The sequence below is a fragment of the Natator depressus genome, chromosome 1 (genome assembly GCF_965152275.1).
Source record: "Natator depressus isolate rNatDep1 chromosome 1, rNatDep2.hap1, whole genome shotgun sequence".
NCBI classification, from domain to species: Eukaryota; Metazoa; Chordata; order Testudines; family Cheloniidae; genus Natator; species Natator depressus.
In genome coordinates this window covers 330,207,574-330,225,130 of record NC_134234.1, presented here as the reverse complement: position 1 = coordinate 330,225,130, position 17,557 = coordinate 330,207,574, and positions in this window count along the sequence as shown.

Below are 17,557 nucleotides of genomic sequence, written 5' to 3'. Positions count from 1 at the left end.
TTTGCACCTAGAGCATTCAGCATGGTCTGTGGGCATGTGCTTGTTTGCAGTGGACTAAAATGTCTGGTGTGTCGTTCTTTCATTTATCTGTGAGAAAAAATACAGGTAGTTGTGTTGGGGGCGGGGGAACGTGGGGAGCCAATATCAGTTCATAGTGTCATGTCCTTCTCCATAGCTGTTGGGATATTACATTAGTGTGAACAAATCTGAAGTACAGAAACATGAGACGCGTGAACAACAAGGGCAGAAAACAAGGCTGGAGGATTAATGAATTGCTCCCTGGTGTCAATCTAAGAACTGACAGAAATAACCATTTTGGCTTTGGCCAGGAAAAGTCAAAGGTCAGGATTAGTGCCATCACAGTCAGATTCTTCAAATAAGCCAGGCAGGTGCTCAATAAAGCATGAGTATTTGTTGTGTTTAGGGATTCAGAGCAAAGCATGATGTGAAGAAATCCATGGAAATGTGACCAAAGCTGTGAGGTCTCCATGGGAAAACAGAGGGAGGGCTTTCAATTAAGTTAACCAGCAATTATTTCTTAGGGGTTTTTTTTGTTTGTTTGTTTTTTGCAAAGGAAAATATATAGAACAACCATTTCCTGGGTAAAGTTGTGCTCTTTGTTTATATTTTCTTACCCTCCCCCACTCGGCTACACGAAGCAACTGAAAATCTGTGAAGGCAGCACTCTTCCCTCTCTGAGGGAAAACTCCTGCCCTAGCTCACTGAAGCAATATGCTGGGGTACAGCTGCTGTAAAGGTCCCAGGAGAACCTCACCAGAGAAGAAGGGGGCTGGGGCAATGACTTCTGCACCGCCCCTTATTGCTCCTTCATAAAAAGAGCAGTGTGTGATTCCTCTAGTGCCTACTGGTGACCAAGATGCTAGTGTGTTAGCTTGACTCCAGCCCTAACACATGTGAGAGTATTAAATGTCTTAGCCCTGGTCTACACTAGGACTTTAGGTCGAATTTAGCAGCGTTAAATTGATGTAAACCTGCACCCGTCCACACGATGAAGCCCTTTTTTTCTACTTAAAGGGCTCTTAAAATCGATTTCCTTACTCCACCCCTGACAAGTGGATTAGTGCTTAAATCGGCCTTGCTGGGTCGAATTTGGGGTACTGTGGACACAATTCGACGGTATTGGCCTCCGGGAGCTATCCCAGAGTGCTCCATTGTGACCGCTCTGGACAGCACTCTCAACTCAGATGCACTGGCCAGGTAGACAGGAAAAGAACCGCGAACTTTTGAATCTCATTTCCGGAGACTGCGGGAACTGTGGGATAGCTACCCACAGTGCAACACTCCGGAAGTTGATGCTTTCCTCGGAACTGTGGAAGCACTCCGCCGAGTTAATGCACTTAATGCACTTAGGGCATTTTCTGTGGGGACACACACACTCGAATATATAAAAACGATTTCTAAAAAACCGACTTCTATAAATTCAACCTAATTTTGTAGTGTAGACATACCCTTAGTTGTGCAGGCCTCCTTCACATTGGTGAGCACTTATTCCTGGGAACCATTGACCCATTGACTCCAGGGCTAATTTCAGGTATAGGATGTATAGGCCCATTCCTGGGATACCAGCTCATGGGGTTACAGGATGAGATCAAAATACCAGTTCTCATTAAAAAGCTTGATAACCTGACCATGTGTACCCAATTCCTGTGAGTCTGCACACAGCCTGAAACAATAGCACCAAGAGGTATGATCTGCTCCATTCATCTTAACTCTGAAACCTGCTATTACCCCATAGGGGGGGCGGTTTCATGGCACAGAACAGAGCCACAGAATAGAAGCTGGGGCTATGGGCACAGTGTGTAGCTTAATTCAGCCCTGGCTAAGGAGAGGTCAAAAACATGTACCATATTCAATTAGTGATGGTGAGAAAGTGGACTCAAAAATTAAAAAGGTCAACAAATTAAAGATCAATAATATGTGACACTGTTATGGTGTCTCTTTGACTTACAGTGAAATCCTACTCTGTGCACACTGCATAGCAAGGGTAAAACCTGTCCTGTATTGCACAGGTTGATGAGGTGAAACCAAAAGAAATAGCGAGCCTCTTTACTCCCAAACTATTTGTGTAGTAATAGGGCAGTATACTGTGTCAGGGCCTGGTTATGGATGTTTTCCTCCCATTGGTGAGCACTAACCAGAAATTCCTTCAGTGCTATAGTAATGTTGATAGTACAACACATTCATCTGAGGCAGGGGACAGGGGAGAGGGCTGTGCTTGTGTGATTAACTGATGCTTCTAGCAGTCAAATACATTAGGAACTCCTGGAGAAGGTCTTCAGTTCAATGTCAATTCACAGGTGGCTAAATTCTAATCCAATTGAAGTCAATATGGCAAAACTCCCATTGATTTAAATGGGAGCAAGCTTAAACCCAGAATAACTAGTAGGAATTTATTTCAGAAGAGAACGACAGTACATTGATATGAATTGAATGTAAAAGATGGTTTCATGGAGGCTGACACTGTCTTCTGTGACCATGCCCCCAATTTAACCTCCACATCTTGGATGCTGTTAATACCTTATTTCATAGCATGGTCCTGTGCTGAAGGCACAGGGCTAGGAGCTGGGGCACCAGCGTTCTGTTCCTGGGGCAGCAACTGACTTGCTAAATAACAGGTCAGTTCCAACAATGTTCAATCTGCATATTACGGGTGCACCAAACACCTCTGAAAATCAGGCCACTTGCTTGGGTGCCTCAGTATGGATTTGTGTGTCTTACTTTCAGTGTCTGAGCTTCAAAATTTTTGTAATAGTGCTTAAACCTACATAAAAGGGATACTAACCAGGGAAAAATACCCCCCTAGAAATCAGGAGCACCTCTACAGATGCATAGCAGATGGAGGACTGAAGAATATGTGTTGGATAAGTAGCCATGAAAGTGCCTTGCTAATGGCTAGGGACTAGGACTGGAATTTTCAAGTGGACCTAAGGAATAAGGTGTCCAAATCCCACAGAAATTCAATAAGAATTGGGGACCTAATTCTCATAGGTTCCTTTCAAAATCCCACTCCGGGTACCGTTGATATGTGTAGTTTGCATGTCAGGCCATGTTTTAATTCTTGGTCTGTTGTTTAATAATGTACAAGTGAGTCCTGTAAATTCTCTGCTTTCCTATAGCACAAATAGCTTTTCTCTTTTTGTTTCTTAAAGCAAAGTTTTAGTCATCATTAGTACATAATATCGGCTAACGGTCTAATTCCTAGAAGCACTGAGCACCTGTTGCTCATATTGACTTCAGCTGGAGTTTTGGATGTTGAGAACTTCTGAAAATCAAGCCCCTAAAGTCTTCTGATATTTTAAAAACATTTTTTTTCCATTTTCAAAATAAGTTAAACAGGAAAGTCTGTTTATTCTTTTTCCTGACTTTTTTTAGCACACCATGCAGTGCATTTGAGGCACCCATGCAGGAGCTGTCAGAATCCATCGATGCATTGCATTAAAAGAGCTATTATTTATAATCTCAGGATATATAGTGGAACAGACCAATGCTCCATCTTATCCACTATCCTGTCTCAATTCTGGATGTTTCAGAGGAAGGTATTAAATCTCCATAGTGCTCCTTACTATACCTTAGGGGAATATGTCTTCCTGACTCCAGCTGGTGATCGCTGAAGCTTGAGGATTGAGTGTAATTACACCCTACTAACTTACTTTCCTGACCCAACAAATATTATAAATTTAAACTCTCCTACATCTGACTATCTAAGATGGGTAATGCAGTTTTCAACATTACTTTTTTCTTCAATTTTTTAATTTTTAAAAGAATGCTATTACTAAAACAGAAAATGGAAAATAAAACACAGGCATACACAGACAAAACATAAGAAATTCCAATTCAAAAATCTATAAGCCAAATCTTTTTCAATTTTTATTCCTTATTTATCCAAAATTCCTCTTGATCCTGAGAGGAATTTGGAATGAATAACAATATCAGGATTCAGCCCACAGGACTTAGACCTAAAACTCTGAGCTGACCTTGTCACTTTAAATAATACAATGTAATGGGACTTCTGTGTGTTTGCAAAACAATGACATAAATGAAACTTGGAATGTCATTCCAGATATCCATCTATAACTCTGAATTGTATGGCTCTTTTGGGTTGAAACAGACCACGTAATGTTATGAAAATCTGCCCCTTAATTCAGGCGTCAAAAAATCTGTAATCAGTTATACATAAGGACATATCCTCCGTACACTGAAATATCTTCATTCATTCATTCTTTCATTATGGCTGGAATTTCAAAGGAGCCTAAGAGATTTAGCCTCCCAACTCCCATTGAATTTCATAATATCATTTGGAAATCCCAACCTAGGTCTTCATTTATTTGTTTTATATGGGAAAAGTGTTCCTCAAACCTTCCCCAAGGCTTCATTGGTACAGGGTATGTCTACACAGCAATTAAACCCTGTAGCAGGCCCCTGGTCTTTTCAGGGCTGTTCTTATTTCTCACACAGACTGCTGGGTACTCAATCAGAGCCTACTTGACTTATATAAAGGAGCAGTCACTCTCAGTAAGGTGAGCAGGATTTGGATATTAGAGTTAAAATGTAACAATGCTGCTGAAATCCAGTGTGATTATGAAATCTGACAATATTTTGGATCTTTTCCTTATTCAATTTGTAGAAATGTTAGTTCAAATTTCACTATGAAAAAATCTTCAACAGCTCCTAGGTTTTGCCCCAGGCCCATTGCTATTAGAAAGGCACATAAAAGTTTACTTATGTTTGAGTATTCTGTGCTTCAGGCAGGGGTGAAAATATCTCTTACCGGTACGGGGTGGGCTGGCTTCTTACCTGAAGGGGCGGGGCCTCGGGCGGAAGGGGCGGGACTGGGGGAGGGTCAGCGTCACCCAGCCAGCCCATCTGCGCTGCCTGGCCCGCGCCACCCAGGGCTCCAGCGGCGATTTAAAGGGCCTGGGGCTCCGGCCACTGCTGCGACAGTGCTTTAAGCAGGGTCCTTTGCTGCGGCAGTGCTTTAACGTCGCTAGGGACCCGGCAGAGCTGCCTACGGGGAGGGCGGGGGAGGGCGCAAAAGGAGCAGCGATGTTAAAGCGCTGCTGAGGTTTAAGCAGGGTCCTTTAAAGTGCTGGCAGCACTTTAAAGTCAGCTGTACGGGTCGGTACCGGTGGCCACTTTTTACCAGTATGCCGTACTGGCCCGTACCGCCTTACTTTCACCCCTGCCTTTAGGGAGTAAGTCTTTTCTTGTTTCCCCCCATTCAACCTCCGTTGACATCAATGAGTATTAGACAGGTGCAAAGGAGAGCAGAATTTTGCTTTGACCTTCAACTTAAGCTCCACATTAAAAGTTTAAATGGGATTTAAGTGGTGCAGAGGTTGCAGAGTCAGGATAAAATGTCACAAGATTTGGAAGGCGTGTGTTTGCTTTCTGACTAACATACTCTTTTACATTTCATTACTCATATTCTTGAATTCCACAACACTGCAGAAGCATGCATTTTGGAGAACTCATTTTCCACGAACCGTGCCACCGGCATGCTCCAAAGGAAGCCCTGGGAAGCATTCAGGTTTTCAGGATTGGCCCTGTGTACTTGAACAATGAAAAAAATCATGTCAAAGCCAACAAATCCAGGACGACTTCAAACAGTGTCATCTCTGATCTAGCTGTCTGTCAATTTCTGTGATTGGATATTAAATGTAACATACCATGTACTTGATACCCCAAGCGTGTCAGATCTATTAAATTAAATATAATCCAGAGAAGAAAAAATGCCCAGATATTGTGGTAAGCTTTGAAATTAGATAGTGTAGCTAAAAATCTTCATTCTTGTACCATGAAATATTTTTTTACAGGAAAGATAAAAGCCAAATATCTCTCAGATTCCTGGGGATTGCTGAGACAGTTGGAAAGTTACTGAGTTATGTTCTTTGGGTTGGTGAATTAATGGATGTAGATGAATGGGTCTGTAAAATATGCAAAGGCTGACTTTTCTTGGGCCAAAAGAAATCTGATGAGGTTCAGTAAGGATAAGTGCAGGGTCCTGCACTTAGGATGGAAGAATCCAATGCACCGCTACAGACTAGGGACCGAATGGCTAGGCAGCAGTTCTGCGGAAAAGGACCTAGGGGTGACAGTGGACGAGAAGCTGGATATGAGTCAACAGTGTGCCCTTGTTGCCAAGAAGGCCAATGGCATTTTGGGATGTATAAGTAGGGGCATAGCGAGCAGATCGAGGGACGTGATCGTTCCCCTCTATTCGACACTGGTGAGGCCTCATCTGGAGTACTGTGTCCAGTTTTGGGCCCCACACTACAAGAAGGATGTGGATAAATTGGAGAGAGTCCAGCGAAGGGCAACAAAAATGATTAGGGGTCTAGAGCACATGACTTATGAGGAGAGGCTGAGGGAGCTGGGATTGTTTAGTCTGCAGAAGAGAAGAATGAGGGGGGATTTGATAGCTGCTTTCAACTACCTGAAAGGGGGTTCCAAAGAGGATGGCTCTAGACTGTTCTCAATGGTAGCAGATGACAGAACGAGGAGTAATGGTCTCAAGTTGCAATGGGGGAGGTTTAGATTGGATATTAGGAAAAACTTTTTCACTAAGAGGGTGGTGAAACACTGGAATGCGTTACCTAGGGAGGTGGTAGAATCTCCTTCCTTAGAGGTTTTTAAGGTCAGGCTTGACAAAGCCCTGGCTGGGATGATTTAACTGGGAATTGGTCCTGCTTCGAGCAGGGGGTTGGACTAGATGACCTTCTGGGGTCCCTTCCAACCCTGATATTCTATGATTCTATGATTCTATGATTCCAGCTGAGACAAGGTTAGTACAGTCTCTACTGACTCAGCTAGAAGGAAGGTCCTAGTTCAAGTCTTTGAGGGTATGTCTGCACAGCAATTAAACCTGGTGGCAGGCCCTGCGCGGATACAAATTTATATCCGTGGATGCAGATATCTGTGGATATAAATCGTTATCCGCGGAACCGGAGGGCTCTCCCGGGAACCACAGTGGCGAAAGGAGCAGAATGTGGGGCTGCTGCTCCCAGGAGCCAATGCCCCGTGCTGGCAGCTCCTCTGGCGCAGCTGTACCGCTCCCAGCCCTGCCCCTGTCCCTTCCACACGACTGTCCGCGACTCCTGTCTGGGGGCGTGTGCGCTGCTTGAACACTAGAGCATGACCAAGGGCAGCTGCCAGTGAGCCTGGTGCCCGCCCCCGTGGGTGGGGCTGGGGTCACAGTACAGCCACGCCAGAGGAGCTGCTAGTGCAGGGTGTTGGCTCCTGGCAGTGGTGGCCACACATTCTGCTCCTTTCACCGCTGTGATTCCTGGGAGAGCCCTTTGGTCCTGCGGATACCGATTTATATCCATGGATATCCGCATCCACGGGTATAACTTTGTATCTGGACAGGGCTCTACCCGTGAGAGGGCTCGGGCTGCGGGGCTGTAAATTTGTGATGTAGACATTTGGGCTCAGGTCCCAGATCCTGGGCTCCAGCCCAAGCCTGAATGTCTACACCACAATTTTACAGCCCCACGGCCTGAGCTCCACAAGCCAAGTCAGCTGAAATGGGCCCACCACAAGTGTTTAATTGCTGTGTAGACATACCCTGAGTTAAATCTTTCAATAGCCACCTTAAATAAAGTACAGCTAGGTAACCTGGCATCATATTGTTCTAAACCCTCATGGTGGAAGCTCTGTATTAAGAAGCTATCAGAAAATCAGATTTGCCCTGAGTGGTTCTTGTTTTAATCCCAATCCTTTGAGCACTTGTGTTTTCAGGTGGACATCCCAATACATGTTTAAGATCGTGTGTGGTCTGACAGGGTGAACTGTTTAAATAGCTGACCCCTTTCTAATATGGCTGCTTTTATTATATCTTGGATCTGTAGTTTCCTCTTCTACGTTGGTTCGTAAAAAAAACATATGAGCTGTTCTGGGTGAGATATTAACACACAGCATAGGACTCTCCCTCTCATTTTATAATAGAAAGTTTGCACTTCTACAGCCCTTTTCAATAGAGGAACTTAAAGCACTTTATAGATGTTAATACACTGAGCCTCACAATACCTGTCTGGAGCAGCTGTGTGTCATTATACCCAATGTACAGATGAAGAAAGAGAGACAGAGAGATTAAGATAAAACTTCAGTAAAGGTCTTAATGTGAATGAAGGGCAAAGGTAGGAATAATAGAAGGCTGGAGGGAGCCCTGACTCTCAGGGCCAGGTTCTCTCAGTATGGAATCATAGCAGTTTACACTAGCTGAGACTCTGGCCCTTAATCTCTTTCCTTCCATTGGTCCCTCACCACAGTGTGATATTTTCCCCTTCTAATTTACAGATTTTAATTTATTAACACTTTATTAACCTCTGGTTAATCATCTGGGTAGGAGGCCTGAACCCATGGCTTTTTGTAATGCACGGGTACTACTAACACATTTGCTTTCATGTTTGAGCCCAATCTACAACATGGGATTTTTGCCTGCATGAGGACTGAGAAAACACTGCAGGATTTGGCCCTTTGATCTAATCATAGCCTACCTACCAAAAAAAAAAGAGAGAGAGAGAGAGAGAGCACTAAAAATATTCTAGCTGTTTTCCAGGCTTATTGCTCTAATTCTCAAATGCAAACAGGTAAACTGAACAGCTTGACACCTTAAAACAGGGTAGGCTTCCACAATATTTTTGTAACTGCATAACGGGAGAGGAAGGAGACAATGGAGAGGTGCGAGAGAGACAAAAACACCTTCTAACTTTTAATAAGCCTCACAAACCGTGTAATACACCTTGGACTCCCGCTGTGCATGCCTCACCATTGATATTGTGAGAATGACACCTCTTATCCCTTTATTAACCTCTCCCAGTTTATGATCTGTTAGTCATAGGTGCACATCTGCTTCACAGGCCATAACAATTCCACCTGCCTAAACATCTCAGAAACGAAGGCGTCTGAGTACATAAACAGGACACACGCTACACTGTAATAGGGAGCGGTTTCAGAGTAGCAGACATGTTAGTCTGTATCCGCAAAAAGAAAAGGAGGACTTGTGGCACCTTAGAGACTAACCAATTTATCTGAGCTTAAGCTTTCGTGAGCTACAGCTCACTTCATCGGATGCATGCAGTGGAAAATACAGTAGGGGCAGTAGCATAGCTATGGGGGGAGCGGGGCAGCGGCTGCTCCCCCACCCAGCAGCAGTGTCGCCTTTTTAATTCTTTGGCCCCTTTTAAATTTTTACTCACCCGGCGGCGCTCCAGGTCTTCAGCAGCACTTCGGTGAAGGACCCGACGCCGAAGTGCTGCTGAAGACCCGGAGCGCCGCCGGGTGAGTACCAGGGGGTGGTGCCTTTTTTTAATCTCCACTCCCCCTGTTTTTTCCACCTGGCTACACCACTGAGTAAGGGGATTTTATAAACACAGAGAACATGAAACAATGGGTGTTACCATACACATTGTAACGAGAATGATCAGGTTAGGTGAGCTATTACCAGCAGGAGAGAAAAAAAAACTTTTGTAGTGATAATCAAGGTGGGCCATTTCCAGCAGTTGACAAGAACGTGCGAGGAACAGTCGGGTGGTGGGGAGGGGAAATAAACATGGGGAAATAGTTTTACTGTGTGTAATGACACATCCACTACCAGTCTTTATTCAAGCCTAATTTAATGGTGTACATTCTGGTCACACAACCATCATTACAATAATATTTTCAGCTGCTCATATGGCACACACTTGTGGCCGTCTGGCATGGAACTTGATGTGAATAGTGAGAAACTCTCAGGTTCAAACAGTTGCAAATTATTTAGCAGGAATGGGGTGTGAATTTGTTATGTGATCCAGTAAGGAAAGACCTTCTCAGGATAACTATGTGCAAGCAGTAGAGGTTAAGGGCAAGGTTGCTTTGACCTTTAAGCCTGAATTTCTGGCCTTTTGCCCAACATTGCAATACAGTTAGAGCTTTTTTAAAATATGCACTAGTAAATATAAACTTAGCTAAAGCCCAAATTAGTTCCTTTATTTAAAACTCAATGAAATTAAGTTTGGGGTCCAGAACACTCACAAAGGACACATGTTTTGATGTCTACCAGTCCTTTAAAGGAATGTTTAAGTTGTTCTTGCCAAGAAAAGGCCCATTCTCCTGACTTGCAAATTCATTTATAAAATAGGGCTGTCAAGTGATTAAAAAATTAATCTCAATCATGCGATTAAAAACATTAATCATGATTAATTATGCGATTAATCACGCTGTTAATAATAGAATACCATTTATTTTAATATTTTTGATGTTTCCTACATTTTCAAATATATTGATTTCAATTACAACAAAGAATGCAAAGTATACAGTGCTCACTTTATATTTATTTTTGATTAAAATATTTGCACTGTAAAAAATAAAAGAAATAATATTTTTCAATTCACCTTATACAAGTACTGTAGTGCAGTCTCTTTATCATGAAAGTTGAACTTACAAATTACAATTGTGTAAAAAAATAACTGCATTTAAAAGTAAAACAATTTAAAACTTTGGAGCCTACATGTCCACTCAGTCCAACTTCTTGTTCAGCCAACCACTCAGACAAACAAGCCCTCCTTGAGCTTCACAGAGCACCTGTGGGCTGTGACGATGACACCTATCCTTGAAGATGGAGCAGCATGCCTTCCTAACCAGACAGGTCGGCTCTTTGGGGTGGTGTGCAGGGAGAAGGTGGGATGATGGTCTCTCCTCCTTTCTATTCTCTTTGTGTAGGAAAGATAGGAAGTCTGGCAAGAGACCGCCCTGGCTTAACCAGCAGATCTTCTATGATCTGAAACTCAAAAAAGAGTCATAGGAAAAGTAGAAACTAATTCACATTACAAAAGATGAATATAAACAAACAACACAAGCACGTAGGGACAAAATTAGAAAGGCCAAGTCATGAAATGAGATTAAACTAGCTAGAGACATAAAGGGTAACAGGAAAATATTCTAAAAGTTCATTAGAAGCAAGAGGAAGACCAAGGACAAGGTAGGCCTGTTACTAATTTTGGGGGGCGAGGGGGCAATAACAGAAAACATGGAAATGGCAGAAGAGCTAACTGACATTTTTGTTTTAGTTTTCACCGAAAAGGCTAGTAGAGATTGGCCATCTAGCATAGTGAATGCCAGTGAAAATGAGGTAGGATCTGAAGCTGAAATATGGAAAGAACAAGTTAAAAATTACTTAGACAAGTTAGATGTCTTCAAGTCGCCAGGGCCTGATGAAATACATTCTAGAATACTCAAGGAGCTGACTGAGGACATATATGAAACATTAGTGATTATCTTCAAAAACTCATGGAAGACAGGAGCAATTCCAGAGGACTGAAAGAGGGCAAATATAGTGCCAATCTATAAAAAGGAGAATAAGGAAAACCTGTGGAATTGCAGACCAGTCAAATTATGTTCAGTAGCAAGAAAGACAATGGAACAAATAATCAAACAATCAATTTGCAAACACCTAGAACAAGGGCTCTCAGCCTTTCCAGACTGCTGTACCCCTTTCAGGAATCTGATTTGTCTTGTGTACCCTCAAGTTTCACCTCTCTTAAAAACTACTTGCTTACAAAATCAGATATAAATACAAACATGTCACAGCACACTATTTCTGAAAAAATGCTTACTTTCTCGTTTTTACCATATAATTATAAAATAAATAAATTGGAATATAAATATTGTGCTTACATTTCAGTGTATAGTATACAGCAGAGCATAAGTCATTGTCTGTATGGCATTTTAGTTTGTACTGACTTCACTAGTGCTTTTCATGTAGCCAGTTGTAAAACTAGGCAAATATCTAGATGAGTTGATGTACCCCCTGGAAGACCTCTGTGTACCCCAAGGGAAACAGGTACCCCTGGTTAAGAGCCACTAACCTAGAAGACAATAAGGTGATAAGTAACAGTCAACATGGATTTGTCAAGAACAAATCATGTCAAACCAACCTAATAGCTTTTTTGGAAAGGTTAACAAGCTTTGTGGATGGGGGGAAGAGGTAGATGTGGTATATCTTGACTTTAGTAAGGCTTTTGATACTGTATCACATGACTTTCTCATAAACAAACTAGGGAAATACAACCTAGATGGAGCTACTATAAGGTCGGTGCAAAACTGCTTGGAAAACCATTCCCAGAAAGTATATCTCAGTAGTTCATCGTCAAGCTGGAAGTGCATATTGAGTGGGGGGTCCCATAGGGATTGATCCTGGGTTCAATACATGGTCAATACCGTCATCAATGATTTAGATAAGGTCAGAAAGAGTACACTTATAAAGTTTGCGGGTGATACTGAGCTGGGAGGGGTTGCAAGTACTTTGGAGGATAGAATTAAAATTCAAAATATTCTAGGCAAACTGGAGAAATGGTAAATAAGATGGAATTCAGTAAGGACAAATGCAGAGTACTTCACTAGGGAAAGAACAATCAATTGCATACATACAAAAAGGGAAATGACTGTCTAGGAAGGAGTACTCCAGAAAGGGATCTGGGGGTTATAGTGGATCACAAGCTAAATATGAGTGAATAGTGTAACACTGTTGCAAAAAAAGCAAACATCATTCTGGGATGTATTAGCAGGAATGTTGAAAGCAAGACATGAGAAGTAATTCTTCCACTCCACTCTGTGCTGATAAGGCCTCAGCTGAGTATTGTGTCCAGTTCTGGGCACCACATTTCAAGAAAAATGTGGACAAACTGGAGAAAGTCCAGAGAGGAGCAACAAAAATTATTAAAGGTCTGGAAAACATGACCCATGAGGAAAGATTGAATAAAACTGGATTTCTTTAGTCTGGAGAAAAGAAGACTGAGAGGGGATATGGTAACAAGTACATAAAGTTTCAAGTACATAAAAAGTTGTTACAAGGAGGAGGGTGAAAAAATTGTTCTTGTTAACCTCTGAGGATAGGACAAGAAGCAATGGACATAAATTGCAGCAAGGGAGGTTTGGGTTGGACATTTGGAAAAACTTCCTGTCAGGGCAGTTAAGCCCGGGAGTAAATTGCTGAGGGAGGTTGTGGAATCTCTGTCATTGGAGGTTTTAAGAAGAGGTTAGACAAACAGCTCTCAAGAATGGTCTGTTTATTACTTAGTACTGCCTTGAGTGCTGGGGACTGGACTAGATGACCTCTCGAGGTCCCTTCCAGTTCTACACTTCTGTGATTCTAGGGGCACTTCCTAGCTGAGACCAGGGTTTGTGATTTCCTGGTCCTTATGCAGGACATATAAAGAGCATCCTGCTTCATCCTTCCCAAGTGTCAGTCATAACCTGCCACAAATTTTGCACTCTCAGCTCTGCCCTTTCTCCCCACTCCATTGCTCCAGACAAGACTCTACCACTCCCTTATACCTTTGTGCTTTCCATCCCCTCTCCTCTGCCATGAAGCATTCTTTATCCACTCTAACATTCCCTAAGAGCCACAACGCTGATGTCTGTAGCTTGTAATGCTGTTTGAATAAATGGGATTTATGGCTTACTTAGAAGGGGACATTTAGCTTTAAAATCACAAATACATGACATACCACATTTCCCCTTCCCACCAAGGTCTTGCCATAGCACAGCAGGAATCCATTTACCTCAGAGAAGGCATGGCGCTGTCTTTTAGTTGTCCCTTTGTGAGTGAAAGGGGAACCCTTCTGTCAGTGACTGGAGTAAGCCCAAATCTCAGCTACTTTGGGTCAACAGAGCAGAAGAACATTGCCAATTTTAGAGGTAAATCTCCACTGCTTGTGGGTCGGATTTAACGGATGAGAAGTTGAAACAAGTCAAATCGAAGAAGTGTCAGGTTTTCTTCTTGAATCATTGTAATAAAACCAGAAGACCCTGTACTGAGTGAGGAAAAATACTGGATGACATCAGTTGATGTCACTACATGTTGAACTCCCATGTAAAACTCATTAAGGTATAACGTAGTGAAGGGACAGGTGGAATATTGAGCAAGTTCTTAACCCTGCTGAGGGTCTCCATAAGCAAATGGTTTAGACAGATAAAACAATGGAGGAAGGTGTAAGGGATATATATGGCAGTTTTCTTCAAAACTGTAGCAGAGTGCCAGGCAGTACTGGGTCTGAGGAAGGTTCTAGGGCAAAAGCTCTACAGTGTAGAAGAGACAGAGTAGTTTCAGGGGTAATACTGCTTTCCTTCTTTCAATAAGTTCCTTGTTCAGTGTTACATGAATGCAATTATTTCTGTAATTCTTCACCACCATTGCATGACAGTCCCCAGATGAGGGATAACCACAATCTGTCCCCATAAATGATTATGCAGGTTATGAAATTCAGATCTGGATCCACCCCCCCTAAAGTGTGTTGGAAGTGTTTGGTTCAGGCACTTCTCTATAAATGTAGCTTCTATTTCATGTAGGAATCTGCTCTGAAAATGCTATGGCTTAACGCACATTGTGAACTGAAACGTTCTTTTTAATGTGGTAGTGCTGGCCTAACTGGATTTCTATGTAAACGTCTGTCAGTGACATGACAAAAACAAGAGGCTTCACTATCTGGTAGCCATCTATTATTAATAATAAAAAATGAACTGCAAGTTTGGCCCCGGAATAAAACCACATATGGAGTTCATGGACTCAAACTTCAGGATCTTAGTTCTAAGGAGAGAACAACTGAAAGATTAATGTCCTGTTTGGAAGATCTAATCTCTTTTCCCCTTTTGAAAATGCTGCTGCAAGAGGACCTCATTTCCATTAAAGAAAGAAATAGCTGTATTGGAATTAAATAATTATTTTATATGGTTTTAATTGCTTCGATATAGTTATTTCTCACAAATAATTTGCTTACAGAGCCCTCTTCTTCCTGTGACTCGAGAGTGCTTTTATTATCTCCAATAAATTCAAATAACAGCCTTTCCCCCTTTCTAGTAATGTCAAAAATTGTGTCACAATAGGTAGATCAGGGTGAAAAAACAATGCACAATAGCCCAGCAGAAAGAAATAGGGTCCTTTCTTTACCTAATGGAAAACTGATTTGAAAGCTCTCCAGTGCACATCAAAATGACTTCCACAAAATTGAATCTTTCTACTTTCTAAATCATACAGAACTAAAGGGTTTGGGATTTATTTATTTTTTTACAATGTCCAGGCAACTTACATAGAATGTTTTATACTGGTGATCAAATCTGATGCCCGGAAAAGGCTGTGGGAATTGAGGCCCATGAAATCTCGTTTCAACTGCTTTTATATTTGCTGTTGGAGATGGATACCATTCTCAAAAGAAGAAGGTGTTACTTTGGCTCCAAGTGTATTGCAGATCCCTCCCTTGTGTGCCTGTCTCAGAAGGAGCAGGCATAATTGTGTAGCCTGGTCTGCAAGTAGTTATCAGCAAAACTGTTTATTGGTCATCATTCTCTGCTCAGAAGCACCACACACTGGGAGCCCATAAAACCAGGGCAAAGCTCCTTAAGAAGGACAAGAAAAATAGAATTTGCCTAAAACCTCTTTCTATGATGCACTTGAATCACAAAATGAGTTAGTGGAGCTTTTTCTCACTTTTCCATGGCACTTCCCTAGGATCCTATGGAAAAGTAGTAAAGACAACATGGCAACAGTTTCTGAGGAGGAGGATGTTAGCCAGAGAGAGAGCGCACTCAGATTATCACTGTTAACCAGCATTCAGCACTAGCAATTAGGAGAAAAGAACAAGAATGGAAAGAAGAGAGATGGAGGAATCGTTTGCATTATTTAGGGCCATGTTATTCACATTGAGAAGTTTGTAATTCCTTGAGTATTCCCACTGAAATCATTAGAGCTCTTAGTGGAGTGAGGTACTACTTCCTGTGAGTAAGGATAGCAGAATCTGGCCCTAAGAGTTTACTTTTTGATGGTTTGCAATAAAAAGAAATTATCTTAATGCACCGATTGTTTTATTTCAAAAGCCAATATGCCGTAACAAGTGTTAGTATTTTTTATCTACCCTTAAATATTTTACTACATTTATTTTTTCATAAAACAGCAACCCTTTTGCTGCCTGTGCAGTGGAAGTAAGAACGGCCATACTGAGGCAGACCAAAGGTCCATCTAGCCCAGTATCCTGTCTTCCGACAGTGCCCAATGCCAGATGCCCCATAGGGAATGAACAGAACATGTAATCATCAAGTGATCCATCTCCTGTTGCCCATTCCCAGCTTCTGGCAAACAATGGCTAGGGACACTATCCTTGCCCATCCTCGCTAATAGCCATTGATGGACCTATCCTCCATGAATGTGTGTAATATATTTGTATTTTTTTAATTTCCATTTGATGCTTTTTACAAATCTGCAAACATAAAATAAAAGGCTTTAAATGATTTAAAAAACCGCACATAGTACGGGAAGCTCTCAGCCATAGTAGTGCATGCCTCTGTACCTATTCACATACATATCCTTGCTGCTAGAACAAAGATAGATGGTGGAAATGTTGAGGGTTAGATAAAATAGCAGGATAGGGATTTCTCTGGCAAACATAGTGGAAGCTATATATAAGATTTGTCTGCTGAGTTGGGAATGTTTACATTTGGAAAACTGCTGATCTAATTAATCTGTGGTCACTGTCAACAGAACATAGACCAAATTGTCACTGTGTGAACCCAGGCAAAGGAAACAGTCAGATAACCTTGAAGCAAGCTGTCTGTCCCAGATGGGTGGTCTTGTGTGTTGTCACTTGCTTAGCCCCGCTTTGTTTAGATCATTTAGTTATGTCTTCCATTAGAGCAGGGCTTCAGATGCAGGACTGATTGGTGTGTTTTCTTAGTTTTGTAATCATTCATCATGTTTTAAATATTGATTCTGCAGTTAGATTCCTGCATCGCTGAAACCTTTTGTTGCCGAAGTCAATGGGGATATATATCTGTATAACAAAGACTAGCAGGATTTGGCTCTTTATGGCAAGCTTCTTGTCTTTAAGTTCCTTCCCAATTTAAAGCAAACTTTTCAAAAAAGGGAGCCTAAAGTTAGTACTATTTGAGATTCCTGTATACCTATGATAATGATACCACATGAAAGGAAATTTGCCTACTCCATATTATTTGTTGCAATCTTTATGGCTGTTCCATATGCACATACACAGAGTGTTGTCATTTATACAGAATATGGCGGGGCGGTGAGGGGGGAAGCAGAACTGAAGTATATTGGGCAAAAAAACAAATGGCTAATTAGCACTTCAAGTTTGTGATATATATTTTTTTCTGACATTTTGGTGTTAAATTTTAAACAAACTCAGGTTAATTTTTTGTTTTAAAACATGTTTACATTTATAGATTTTGTTTTCCTAAGATTATATAGAAAATTGACCCTTATTAAACTCTCGCGCTCCAGGGGATGAAGCCTCAAAGAGTGGTTTTCTGTATCTGGAAGTCATACTCATGACTTAAAAAATTGAGAGATTTTGTTGCAGTCTTTTAAAAAATAACAAAACACCCCTTTGATGAGTTTTTAATAATATTTAACCTAATACTGGAAATCCTTTGATTAATATTGAATTTGAAATGCCTTCCAGAGGACCAGGAAACCTGTAGGGGAATAGTACAGGTGAGTTGCATCATACACGCATTTAACTTACGTGAATTCAACTATACGCGCTCAGCAAAA